Genomic DNA, 13,360 nt, shown 5'->3' with positions numbered 1-13,360 from the left:
TGGTAAAGAAGCATGGAGCCTCAAGGGGGTGTGGACCACCTAAGTGAGCGAGCAACAGCATGGCAGAAGTAGATAGAAAATGTGTTGCTATTTTATTGGATGATATCTGAGCATTTACCAAATGATGAGCAATTGGGAATTTTTCTTGTGCATCAATCACTGAAAGCCCACATGCAGATGTAGCAGGTAGTAAGGAAGTAAAATGGTAGGGAGGACTTTGTTGCCAGAGAATTTCAGTACAAGAGTAAATATGTTTTATTACAATTATATGGGTCCTTGGTGAGATCACACCGGAGGTACAGTTCTGCCACTATCTCTAAAAAATTTACTTGATTTAGAAGGAGAATGGCCAGATTGATTGTTGGAATACCAAGTTGGAGCCTCTATTCTCTAGGGACTTCAACAAAACAGATACAATTCTTAGAGGGCCTAACAGTATAAATACAGGGTGGATATTTCCCATGGTTGAGGAGTCTAGAACTAAGAGGCTTGGTCTCTTAGCCATTTTAGAACTGAAATTAGAAGATAACTTTTCCTTGTATCTTTTGATTTCTTTAACCCAAATGCTTGGTCATAGATTCCATCTGAAACTGAAATCAATAGATTTCTGGATATTACAGGAATCAAGTGATATGGGGATAGCGCAGGAAAATAAGAGTTAAGTCTAGAAGCTCTGTCTTTATCCTGTTGGAAAACAGAAGCATTACATGGCCTACCTGCTCCTATTTCAAATCTTATGCTCTGATTCTACCATATGAATCTGCATGGCAATATTTCAATGACCTTTGGAGTAATCAAACAGCAACTAAAGGCCATTTACCATTTGCAACATGCCAGGGAAAGAGTGACATACTTTTATTCAAAAATTGGATAATTTGCATAAATTTAAAGAGATGGAAGAGCTGTATTGGTAGAATTGCTTTAGATATTCACTAGGTGAGTCTTTCAGTTTACTCCAGTGGATTTTTTTCTTACTTGAGCCAAAACTTCAATAGTCTTCAATCTGGTTCCTCATTTTTGCACTACAGATATCACCAAAGCAGTCAATAAACTTCAATAAAATTTCCACTTACTAAAAGAGGCAAAGAAGTTGAAACATCTAAACTTCAAAACAAATTGATTGCTCGTATTTCAACAGAATAGTTCCAGAGGTGACAGTGAAGGATGAAGCTTCATTTAAATCTAACATCACTAGTAAATCAGGTACGATTTGGTCAGCATGACAACAGCAATCTCCTGTCGAGTTACTTCAATTAAAGTATCCTCTGCTCAGGTTTCTGTGCCAAGTGACTCATTTTCAAGGCAAAACATTCATGTCAACCTCTTGTAAAAAGACAATCAAATCTAAGTGGGCTTTGCACTCTGGCCAGAAATGCATTATAGATGAGATAAAAGCTGTTCAACTTGACACAGTAGTGCTTTTATTTCACTCTCCCGCAATAGCAAATGTCACCTCAGAGCTGCATTTTGGTTCAAATAGCAGGATTAGTGCATTTAATCAAGTATTTACCACTTTTCAATATCATTTCTGCAGTTTGGTTCAAGGAAAAAAAATACATTAAATTAGATTTTTGCGCAATGTTTTCTTGCATTAATTTCCTTGGGAATAATGTGATGAAAATCTTGACATCTTTTGCATTGTAATTATGCTTACATCAGTTACTCTATGCAAGATTCAAAGGAACAGATTCCAATATGATCTGATTGAAGTCTCTTCATTTCATTTGGGGAAGGTGTAAGAACTAGGTGAGATGCTTCTTGGATATAGGAATTATAAATCCTCAACTACCTTGTGCCCATTGAATATACAAACTGATAGCAGGGTATCTTGCTCATTGCATGGTTAGCATAGAGATGAGCATTACCCTACTACAGGCCCAGCGACCCGGGTTTGAACCTGGTGCTGTCTGTAAGGAGTTTGGACATCTGCCCGTGTGTGTTTGGGTTTCCTCTGGGTTTTCTGATCTCCTCCCACCCTCAATAGATGTACAAGGTTTATAGATTCATTGGTGTATTTTGGTGGCACAGGCTCATGGGCCTTTTACAATACTGTATCTCCAAATCAAAAATTTTTAATTTAATGACTTCCCTTTGCAACCAACACTAGCTGTTGATAGCTTTCCTTACATTTCTCTCATCTTGGACTCAAAATACTCAGCACATTAGGGAGCCTCAGTGGAAAGAGAAATCATTAACATTTTGGTCAATAATCTCCTATTAGAACAGAAAAAGTGTTGGTTTCTGAAGGAAGCTTATTAACATGAATTATGTAACTTGCTGATCTCTCCACAGATGTAGTTTAATCTGCTGAGTATTTCCAACATTTCTGATTGCTACAAACTGCAACGTTTTATTTATATAGTACAGAGTTGAATCCAGTTAGGCTATCTAGCATTCATCCAATTCACAGCTTCTAGTATAAACTCTGAAGCCCAAAATGCATTGACAAATGGTTGTTCTGTCAAAAAGTGGAAGTGGGACTAATCTCTTTTTAAATAAAAGTAATGTTAAAAAATTCTGGATATTCATTATTAATTTCATCCTAAAATCTGGAATTTCTTGCATCTTCTGCCCGACAGATGCCCTCATTCATCATATTTTTAATAAATAATTTTATTTGCATTTATTTTAAAACAATAAGATTTAAATTTTAAATTCTATTGCAGCTTCAGGAAAATTTGCCCTTGAATAGTAAATTTCAGAGTTGCCTTCTTTCTACCATGAATCTATTTTTGTACATTCCTATTATTTTGCTCTACACACATGTTGAAAATATACATCAAGGGCATATTAACAGAGGAAGTAAATCACTTTGATGAAGGCCAAAACATTAGTCATGTATCATTACCTTTGCTACATAAAGGCCACTGTTTGACCTGCTGAGCTTCTCCAACATTTTATGTTTTTACTTTAACAGAGGAATTCCATGCCTAGCAGTAAAAAGACTGCTGCTCTTTCGCTACCTTGAGTATATTGCAGTGCCTCCGCAAGATGCTTAAAACAGGAAATTACTTGGAAAGTTATGTGATGTTTGAAGAATTTGCTTCTAAATTACCTGGCCTGCAAATACAGAATTCTACTTCAATGCCATAATGTAACAAAAGCACTTTCCAGAGTATCCCTAATCTGGTCACCAGACAGGAACCATAAAAGAAAACTTACAAATGGGAGATAAAAGGGATGAGAAGAGAGATTATACATACACATATACAATCACACACACACGTGAGTGAGTGAGTGAGTGAGTGAGTGAGTGAGTGAGTGAGTGAGTGAGTGAGTGAGTGAGCGCTCATCCCTTTTATCCCCCATTTGTATGTTACTCATCTTGTAACGTATAGGGGATGAGCCATTGGTTGGTAGCACTGATGTAATCTTGTGGTAGTCTTACATGTTACTTCAAGCACGATGAGGACTGCATGAACGAATGAAATATCAGCAGTTGCTCGAGACATTGACACTAAACATGCTGTTATGTACAAGAACATTGCATTTAAGTTATTAAAGTGGTATGAAGTAGCTAATGCATTTTATTTACTCAGACACAGTAATTTGTAACATACAAGCTGAAAAAACATTCCTTAATATACCTATTTCAATAAACTGTGCACCTTTAATTGCACTTGGGCACCCATCAACCTGTGTAACTGCTAAAACAGGAATGAAATCACAATATTATGGATCGCGAAGGTGACTCATGCAGAAAATGAGTTTGGCTCAAGAATTTACAGACAACATTCTACTTGATACCAAGGGATCTCCATTCAATTGAAAAAAACTTTTACAAATACACTTCACTATAGTTGATCTACATAACTATTTGTTATCTTTCAATTTAAGATGAGTTTAAGAACAATTCTAAATCCTAAATGAAACATCTTCCTGCGCTTTTTTTCCCAAATACTTGTGTGGAGGTTAATACAGCTGAAGATTCCAATATGTACCTAAAAAGATTAAATGAATTTTTTTTTTGTTGAATGCAAGTTTCAGTTCCTGCTTAAATGGTTAATCCTTAGATCACCATGAATATCAGATTTCTTGTCAGAGTACATACATGACATCACATACAACCCTAAGATTCTTTTTCTGTGGGCGAGGCAGAATTAGCACTTCCTGGTAGTGGAAAAAAATTGTACACAAGGTGTACATGCAAACAAGAACTGTAAATTGATAACAAATATATACAAGTCAACTGAGCAATATAGAGAGAATTTAAAAAACATCAATAAAGTGCACAAGTAAGAATCTTTAAATGAATCCCTGTTTGAGTTTGTTGTGGAGGAGTCTGATGGTGGGGACATCACATGATGAGGTCGAGTCTGCAAGTGGAGATCGACTCTCCCAGGAATTAGTTTAAAAAGTGTAAAATTGGCAGAGACTGAAACCAGAGTATTGGAAACTGTTTAAGAATAAACGGAAAAAGGGTTGGGGGGGGGGGGGGGGAAGAGTCATGTGATGTGGAGGATATAGGACGAGGGATCCTAACATTCCCGGGAAAATTCAAGAAAATGATTGTTTAAATGAAGTAAAGAGAGATTAAGATACAAAGGAAGAATACAAGAATAGTCCATTTGCCTTTTAAGATGCCTTTGAAGAAGAGTTGTTGCTGGAGCTGATGAGGGTGTTGTTTTTGGAAGTGGAGAGAGGCCTTTGGTGCAGAGAAACCTCGGATCTGGAGTGACAACCAGGACCCGTCAGAGAGTTAAGTTTCTGGGAATAGCAGCAAGTTGTTCTAGACTGTTGGCTGGGGAAGATGGCGCCGGGCCAAAGGAAACAAATTCCTTAAGCGGGATCAGATCATCGAATTTGAGTGAGATGAGTGATTGCAATGGAGTTTCTTCAGTGTATAAAGATGCTATACAAAAAGGATAAAAACAATATTGATTTTGAATTGCAAAGTATCCAATGCGTATCCAAATGGAAGAACAAATAAACCTTTTAATATGGGAGAATAAAAATATAAAAGAAAATACAACCAGTTATTAACAAATATGATGCAAGTACAAGAACGGAAAGGTGAAGAAAATCAGGAAGTTATGAAAATTCGACAGAAGGTTGGAAATGTGAAGGAGAAGCTGGAAAATTTGGATTCCGAAGTTAAGGAAGAAATTGTTGAGAGGAAGATAATTTTTGAAAAAATTGATGAGATGGAAAGTTTTAGTTGGAGGAATAATATTAAAATTGGTTTGGAGGAAGGAGAAGAAAAAGACGACATGATTTGGTTTCTCTGAGGATTGATACCAAAGGTTCTGGGGCTGAATCGATTTGAAGGCCCAATTGAAATTGAAAAAGCTCATGCAGCCCTCAGACCTCAGCCACAATTAGATGAGAAAACCAGCTCTATAGAAATTAAGTGTTCAAAATATCAAGATAAGGAAAAGATTTTAGATTTAGTAGCAGAAAAAGTAAGAATAAAGAAGACTCCATTTGAATATCATGGTTTGAAGGTTTTCTTTTATCAGGATATTACTATGCAGTTGTTGGCCAAGAGGAGGCAATTTAATGAAGTTAAGAGAAGTCTTTGGGAAAAGGGATATAAGTTTATGTTACGTTATCCAGCAATGATGAAGATTATATGACCAGATGGCAAAAAAAAATTTATGGATTGCAAACAGGCATCAGATTTTGTGGAAACTTTGCTTTTTAATAGGCTGAGTAAATGAGAGGAAATTATTTAGAATGAGGCGATGGACTAGAAAATTAGAAGCTTTGTATTGGGAGGTAAAGGGTGCGAATGATTATCTAAATGAAGTTAACAGAGACAAAATATGAAGGAAGAATATAAGAACAGTCCTTTGAACAAAATAATTATTGTTGCTGGAGTGGATGAAGGTGTTGTTCTTAAATATGGTTCAGAGAATTTCGGAACTGGAGTGATGACCAGGGCCCGTTAGAGAGTTGAGTTAATCAACCTTTTGACTGAACAAATGGTTTCAGGCCAAGGAAAATGGATTCCTTAAGTAAGATTAAATTATTGACGAGACTATTGATTTCAGGGACAAAAGGAAGTTTTCTTCATTGTTTTGTCAATTTATGGAGAATTTGAAAATATACAAGAATATTCTGGCATTTTACTGACTATTCGACAGGAGGCTGAATGGGGGCTGGCACAACTAGCAGGATTATGAAGCTCTTTTTGATTAATAAAGAGTGATTTCTATTTACTTTATTTCTTTAAGTGAAAAATGAATTCAGAATAATGGTGAATCACATGGGGGTGGGGGATGTGGACTGACTTCTATCAAATCATTTGTACATTTATGGCTTGGGTCACAACCCATAAAATGAAAAGGGGTAACGATGTGCATTATTTAAACAACATTAATAGGATTTTTTTGCTTTTATTTTTATTCTACTATTACCCTTAATATTATTGGACTCTATAATTATATATTGATAAAGTCTGTCTTTTTTCTTTTCCTTACTGGATCGACGAGATGGACATACATGATAGATAACAAAGGTTTGAAATATCAAGGAGTTGCGAGAGGAGAGGTGAAGGGGAAGTACTGTTTGAAATTGATTTTAAAATATATTAATGAGTAAAATATTAAGTACTTTAAGTTTTAACATAAACAGGTTTAATGGCCTGGTGTAAAGAAAAAAAGATATTGGCGCATATTAAGAAAATGAAAGTAGATAGAGCATTTTTGCAAGAAACTTATTTATTTGAAAAAGAGCATCAGAAGCTAAAAAGATATTGGGTAGGATATGTTGCAGCTTCCTCATTTAATTCAAAAGCAAGTGGAGTAGAAATTTTAATAAAGAAGACTCTTCTGGTTAAAATACAAAATGTAGTAATTGACCCTCCAAGGAGCCATGTCATGGTACATTATCAATTTCTTTCACAACATTGGACACTTCTGAGTATAAATGTAGATGATGAAAAATTTATACAAGAAACATTTCTTAACTTAACAAATGCACATAACAATATATTAATAGGTGGAGATTTTAATTTATGTTTAGATCCAATTTTAGCTAGATCAACAAGAGCAATAACAAAGAAAAGGCAGCCAAGGCCACATTGCTGTTAATGAATGATTTAAATTTAATAGATGCATGGAGAAGAATAAGAGGTCAAATAATAAGTTATACTTCTAAAATTAAGAAGGATTATGTGAAAGAGGTAGAACAATTAGAGACAGATAACAAATTTAGAAAAAGATTTGCAAAGACAAATTAATGAGGAGAAACAGAGATGACTTATTAATAAGAATCTTCAATACAAACATATGTTTAAAAACAGAACAAATATCAAGAACGATTATTGCAACTAAAACTGATCCTTAATTTAATTATAAACCAAGAAATTAATGAAACTTTCAAACAATTTTGTACAAAGCTATATCAGTCAGAATCTCAAAATGATGATAATAAAATAGATAATTTTTAGTCACAAATAAATTTTCCAAAATTAAATATGGAAGATCAAAGAGAACTGGGTATCCCATTCACCCCATTAGAGGTGAGGGAAGCATTGAGTTCATTACAAAGTAATAAATCTCTGTGAGAAGATGGTTTCCTGGCTGATTTTTATAAAGAGTTTAAAGATTTATTAATTTCCCCTTTTTTTGGAGATATTATGATAGGTGGTGGAAACACATACTTTTCCGGAATCTTTTAACACAGCAATAATAACTGTAATACCAAAGAAAGGATAAGGAATCTTTAAAGCCATCATCATGTAGATCTATTACATTATTAAATGCAGATTATAAAATAGTAGCAAAGATATTATCGAATAGGTTGGCAGAATTTTTACCTAAGTTAATAAATATGGATCAGATTGGATTTGTTTAAAAAAAAAGAAAATCAGCGATTAATGTGACCAGATTATTGAGTATAATACATCTAGCACAAAAGAGAGGGGACTTAAGTGTGGAGGTGGCTTTAGATGCAGAAAAGGCATTTGATAAATTAGGATGGGTCTTTTAAAGTGCTTGGCAAATTTGGGTTGGGACAAATATTTGCAAATTAGATTAAAGTATTATATAATGGACAAAAAGATAAAGTCATAACAAATGGGCAGATATTTAATTAAATCTAGTAGGCAAGGGAGTCCATTATCACCAGCTTTATTTTTTTTAGCAGTTGAACCACTTGCAGAACTGATTCAATCTGACCCTGATATTAAACGTTTTAAAATTAACCAAGAGGAATACAAGATTAATTTATTTGCAGATGATGTATTAATTTACTTGACAGAAGCAGAAGGCTCATGATGCAAATTATATTTAAGATTAAAAGAATATGGGAGAGTATCTGGTTTTAAAGTAAATTTGGATAAAAGTGAAATTATGCTTCTTACTACATGTGACTCAGTGTCAAAGAGATACCCTATTTAAATAGCTCATAACTGGAACAAAATATTTAGGAATATGGGTACAGAACAATTAAAATAATCTATTTAAATTAAGTTATTCCCCTTTACTTAAAAAAATTGATGAAGACCAAAAAATGGATGGAATTGCCAATAAAATTACTGGGAAAAGTTCATTGTATTAAAATGAATACATTTCCTAAAGTGCAATACATTTTTCAAACATTGCCAATATCCTTACCACATATTTATTTAATTCCTGGAAAAAAAAACTATGTAAGGAAATTTTATTGGAAGGACAAGATGTCAAATGTTTCCTTAGAAAATTTAACATGGAAATCTGAACTAGGAAGTCTAAAACTTAAAAAAAAATTAAAAATTATTGTAAGGCAACACAAATGAGATTTCTCTCTTCTTTTTCATAGAGGGAGAGAAACCAGCATGGATTAAAATAGAGAAGGAAAAGATAGGAGAGAAGACACCAGAAGATTTCATATATAAATGGGAACCCAGATTAATATTTGGTGACAGGGAACTCCACTATTGAAGCATTTGATTAATATTTGTATAAAGCAAATAATGAAATAGGAACAAGGAACCTGGATTGTCTAAAATGCCTTTGAATCAAAATAGACAATCCATTTACAATAAATTATCGACTTTTGAATGTTTTGTTCTCTAAGGGAATTAGAAATATAGAAGATTGTAATGAAGGAGGAAATTTAATTTCTTTTGAAACAAATAAAAAATAAATATGGGATAGAAAATAATACAATATTTTGTTATTATCAAATAAAAGCATATTTATGAAATAAATTGGGTCCAACAATGTTATTATCTAAAAGTAATGAAGTGGAAACCTTGATTTGCAATAGTTCTCAGCCATGAATGTATTATTGCAAAAGGGAACTCAAAAGCAGGGAATTCATAGATCAAGACCAGTGATTCTCAACCTTTTCCTTTCCACTCACATACCACTATGGGAAGGTTGAGAATCACTGCTCTAGACCCAATTGTTACTGAAATATTTTGATCGAGAAAAATTGTCATTGGTCCATTTCCTTTGGAGTTATGAACCCATGCACATAATGAGTCGATTAGGTACAATTAAAAGAGTGATTTTCAAACTTTTTCTTTCCATCACATACCACCTTAAGCTATCACTTACTAATCACAAAGCACCTATGGCATAAGGATTACTTAAAGTGGTATGTGAGTGGAAAGAAAAAAGGTTGATACCACTGATCTAGACAAAGATGGGAAACAGATTTAAATATTATTAATGGGGAGAAAAATTGGTTGGAACAAATACAATAAATGTTGGATATAGATTGGTTCAGTATAATTTTTTTTACATCAACTATATCTTACCTCACAAAAATCAGATCTTTCAGATCAATGTTTTAGATGTAACCAAGAGATAGGTACTTTAAAAAAAAATTCTATGTGGTCATGCCCAAAATTGAGGCCATTTTCGATAGAGTTAGGAACTTTTTTGGAGCAAGTCACAGGAGTTAAATTTCCACAAGATCAAATGTTATTTTTACTGGGTAATATTTCAGGGATAAGACTAAAATTTAAATTAAATTTATATCAAAAATTATTTGTAAACTTTGCATGACCAGTTTCAAGAAAATGTATAGCAGTGACATGGAAATCGGATTCTGATTTAGGTCTGCAAAAGACGGCACACAGAAATTCATAGCTGTATACCTCTTGAGAAGATTACATACAACTTGAGAAATAAATATAATACATTTTTTTGTAAATTTGGTGTTCATATTTACATATTGTAGGTATAAATTTATAGATGGGCTTTCCTTAAACCTCATGAAACCTCGTTGACTCCTTGGAATAAATAAACAAAAAAATTGAAAAAGGTTAGAATTGAGTGAAAGGCAACCAGGTCTATTTCTTTTCTTTCTTTACTAATTGTGTTCCTTTTCTCTTCCTTCCTTCCTTTCTTTCTTTTCTAACCCCATTGGGGTTATTATTTGGTGGGGGGTGGGAAGAGGGTTTTATAAAACCATGTATAATGGATTTGATATGATCACATTATTATATTTTGTATTTTAACATGAATACATGTTACATGGTAAATTTAAATAAAATATTTTAAAAAAGGAGTCTGATGGTGGAGGGGTAGCAGCTGTTCCTGAACTTGGTGGCACCTATCCCTCTTTCCTGATGGTAGCAGTGAGAAGAGAGCGTGTGCTGGGTGGTTTGGATGCTTGATGATTGCTGCTGCTCTCCTTCTGCAGCATTCCCTGCAGATGTTCTTGATAGTCAGGAGGAATTTGCCTGTGATGTCCTGGGCTGTGTCCACTACCTTTTGGAGGGCTTTACGCTCAGGGGTACTTGTGTTCCCACACCAGACCATGATTCAGCCGGTCAGCACATTTTCCATTACACATCTGTAGAAATTTCTCAGGGTTTCTGGCTTTTGTTCCAGTTAAAATGACTCGTTCCTCCTCATACCACCATAATTTTTTAATATTTAAATTGAATCCACAGGCCCTTTTAAATTGTCAATATTCAATAAAAAAAGTTTGAAAGCAACTTTCTGTAGAAGAGTAAAATAGTTGAAGGAAAGCAGACATACTCTGGCTATCCTGCCAATTGGAGATGATGGTTCTTGCAGTCAGTTTGTGGGGTTTGATAAGAGGATACCCCACTCCTCAGAAAGGAACAGCATGTGCGTGAATGGATTTAGGTGAGTAGGGGTTGCACAGGTCCAGATCCACCCTCTCAGCATCCCCTCCCAGATCCAGCAGCACAGTGAGATCCAAGACAGCTGGGGGACGTTCTGTTGCAGTGAATGGCCAGACCAAGCTTCGATGCAAGGGATGCCCTTTCTGTGCTTCATGGCATGTGTTTGTCAGATGGTCATTGACCCTGTGGGAGAGTTTATCCAACCTTTGATAGGTCTTGCTTTTCATCCTGCAGGATGTCTAGCCACTCTCCAGACCAGGCAAGCCTGATAGGGGAGCTGGTTTAATCTGACAGATAGTACTGGATTACATGGTTCCAGTAAAACTCAGACGAGTGACCTGACTTTTATTGTTAATACTACTATAAGAAGCTGTGACTAAAAAGAAAGATGGAAAATAACATCTTGTCATGTTTCAATAATGTACCATTCAAATGCTTTCACAGGTTGATCAAACACAGTTGAGACTGTGTTATATCAATTGTTCAAAATGTTTTCTTTAAACTATTTTCAAATAATATAGTATACAAGATGGATTGCAATCAAAGATAAAATTTATATCAGAACATTATATAATGCAAAAGAATATTGCAAATAATTAAAGATTATTAATTGCTTAATATGGTAATTTTATAATTCACTATTTTAAGTCAATCACAACTAACATTTGTACAGCTGAGGCTCTAATTTTTCTCCTGCTTTCTCACACCACGAATTGCAACTTCCACTTCTGGTTTCTATAGTAACGTCTTGGCAATTATGACATATTCCAGGTAACATAAGCATTATTTGAACAAATTCTTCCTCTCGAGGACAAGACATTCACCTTTAGGTGTGGAATAACCTTAAAAGCTATTTTCATTTTCATAAACCTAAGGGTGAAGAAGTCCAGAATGTGCTGTAATTTTAGTGGGATTGTTGTGCGCTTAGTATCCACATTATTTTTTTCATAATGTTCAGCAGATCCTAGTACGGCTACAATATCATTTCTTGAATGATGAAAATGATTATCCACTTGCAAAGGCTTAACATTTCTTATTTCCAAGCCAAAAGTCTAGGCAGTTTTAAGAAATGGGTTTATGTGATCTCTTAGCAAAGGTGCATACTTGTGATCAGTGTTTTTTTTTGGGGGGGGGGTGGAATTTATCGATAAACATCTCAGAACCACCAGAATAATTCCCAAATTAACAGAAACATATAATAATTCATATTTTCCAACAGCGTTCAATTATTTCAAGCTGCACATTGGAATGAACAGCTAGAAATGCACAATGTAAGAAGCACTTTAGGCAATTTCTACCATTGGTGAATCTGTCTGCCTCACATTGTTTTCCTACAATGACAATAAATTGAATCTTGAATGTTCAGCCAATGAACACATGCCTCCCTGTTAGCATGGTTCTTAAAAAGGACATTCATTGGTCTGACTAGGAAAGATCTCTATCACTTAGCTTACTTTCCATTAATTTATATTATCTGCCAAATTTAATATAATTAGCCAGCGATTGAACATTACTTACGTTGAACTCAACCAAGACTCCCAAGGGTGAAAAACCACTGGCGCCCAAAATAGCAGACTGAATCCTGGAAACCATTCAGCTCTCCAATCAACCATTGACATTTCTGTAAGTTCAAAACAGTCTGCCTGCCATCATCAACGTTCAGCATTGGGGAACAACATTGCACAGCAAAAGATTTTGGTGCAAAATGGGATCCAGTTTTGGAGCATTGCCAACCTCCCCTCCAAAACCACTTCCTCAGGTATAAGTCACAATACCTCCACATCCTTCCCGTGTTGCTGGAGAGGAGTAAGTAGCACCACTGTTGAAAAATTCTAAATCCGTTTAGTCTAATGAGGATGGAACGGTGACAATCACTAGCTTCATATTTTGCAGAATCTAGGTGTCGACGGCAAGATTTATTGCTCATCCCTTGTTGGTTTGTCAACAACCTGAACTGTGACAATGCTTATGGTAAAGGTACTCCTCACATTGCTGTAGGTAGAGAGCTCAAGGATTAAGGCACAGTAACAATACAGGAATGATGAAACAGTTCTCCATTAGAATGGTGTGTGGTTGAATCACAATTTTTTCTTACTTTTGTTTCAATAGTCATTATTTTTTTATTCCGTCTGATTTAACTTTGTCATCAACACAGCAACAATTTCCACAAGTACAATCTTTGAACAAGTTAAACATCCCAGTTTCTCACACAGGCCTATTGAACAAAATTTACTACAAAAAGGCACAGATGAGCTTGATGAAATTTCAGAAGGTATATCAAGGGACAAATGAGAAGGATGGAGACAGAGGGATTAAGGAAGGGTGTTC

The 13,360-nt window shown here is 34.8% G+C and overlaps 1 protein-coding gene across 4 annotated transcripts in view; it reads right to left on the bottom strand.

Annotated features, from left to right (window-relative positions):
- The window catches only part of clcn2c (chloride channel 2c), a 366,518-nt gene that overhangs the window by 153,211 nt on the left and 199,947 nt on the right, over positions 1-13,360 (bottom strand). The gene's annotated exons all lie outside the window — the stretch shown is intronic.

This window comes from Narcine bancroftii, chromosome 9, assembly GCF_036971445.1.
Source record: "Narcine bancroftii isolate sNarBan1 chromosome 9, sNarBan1.hap1, whole genome shotgun sequence".
In the NCBI taxonomy this organism is placed as follows: Eukaryota; Metazoa; Chordata; class Chondrichthyes; order Torpediniformes; family Narcinidae; genus Narcine; species Narcine bancroftii.
This window is presented reverse-complemented; position numbering and strand designations above follow the sequence as displayed.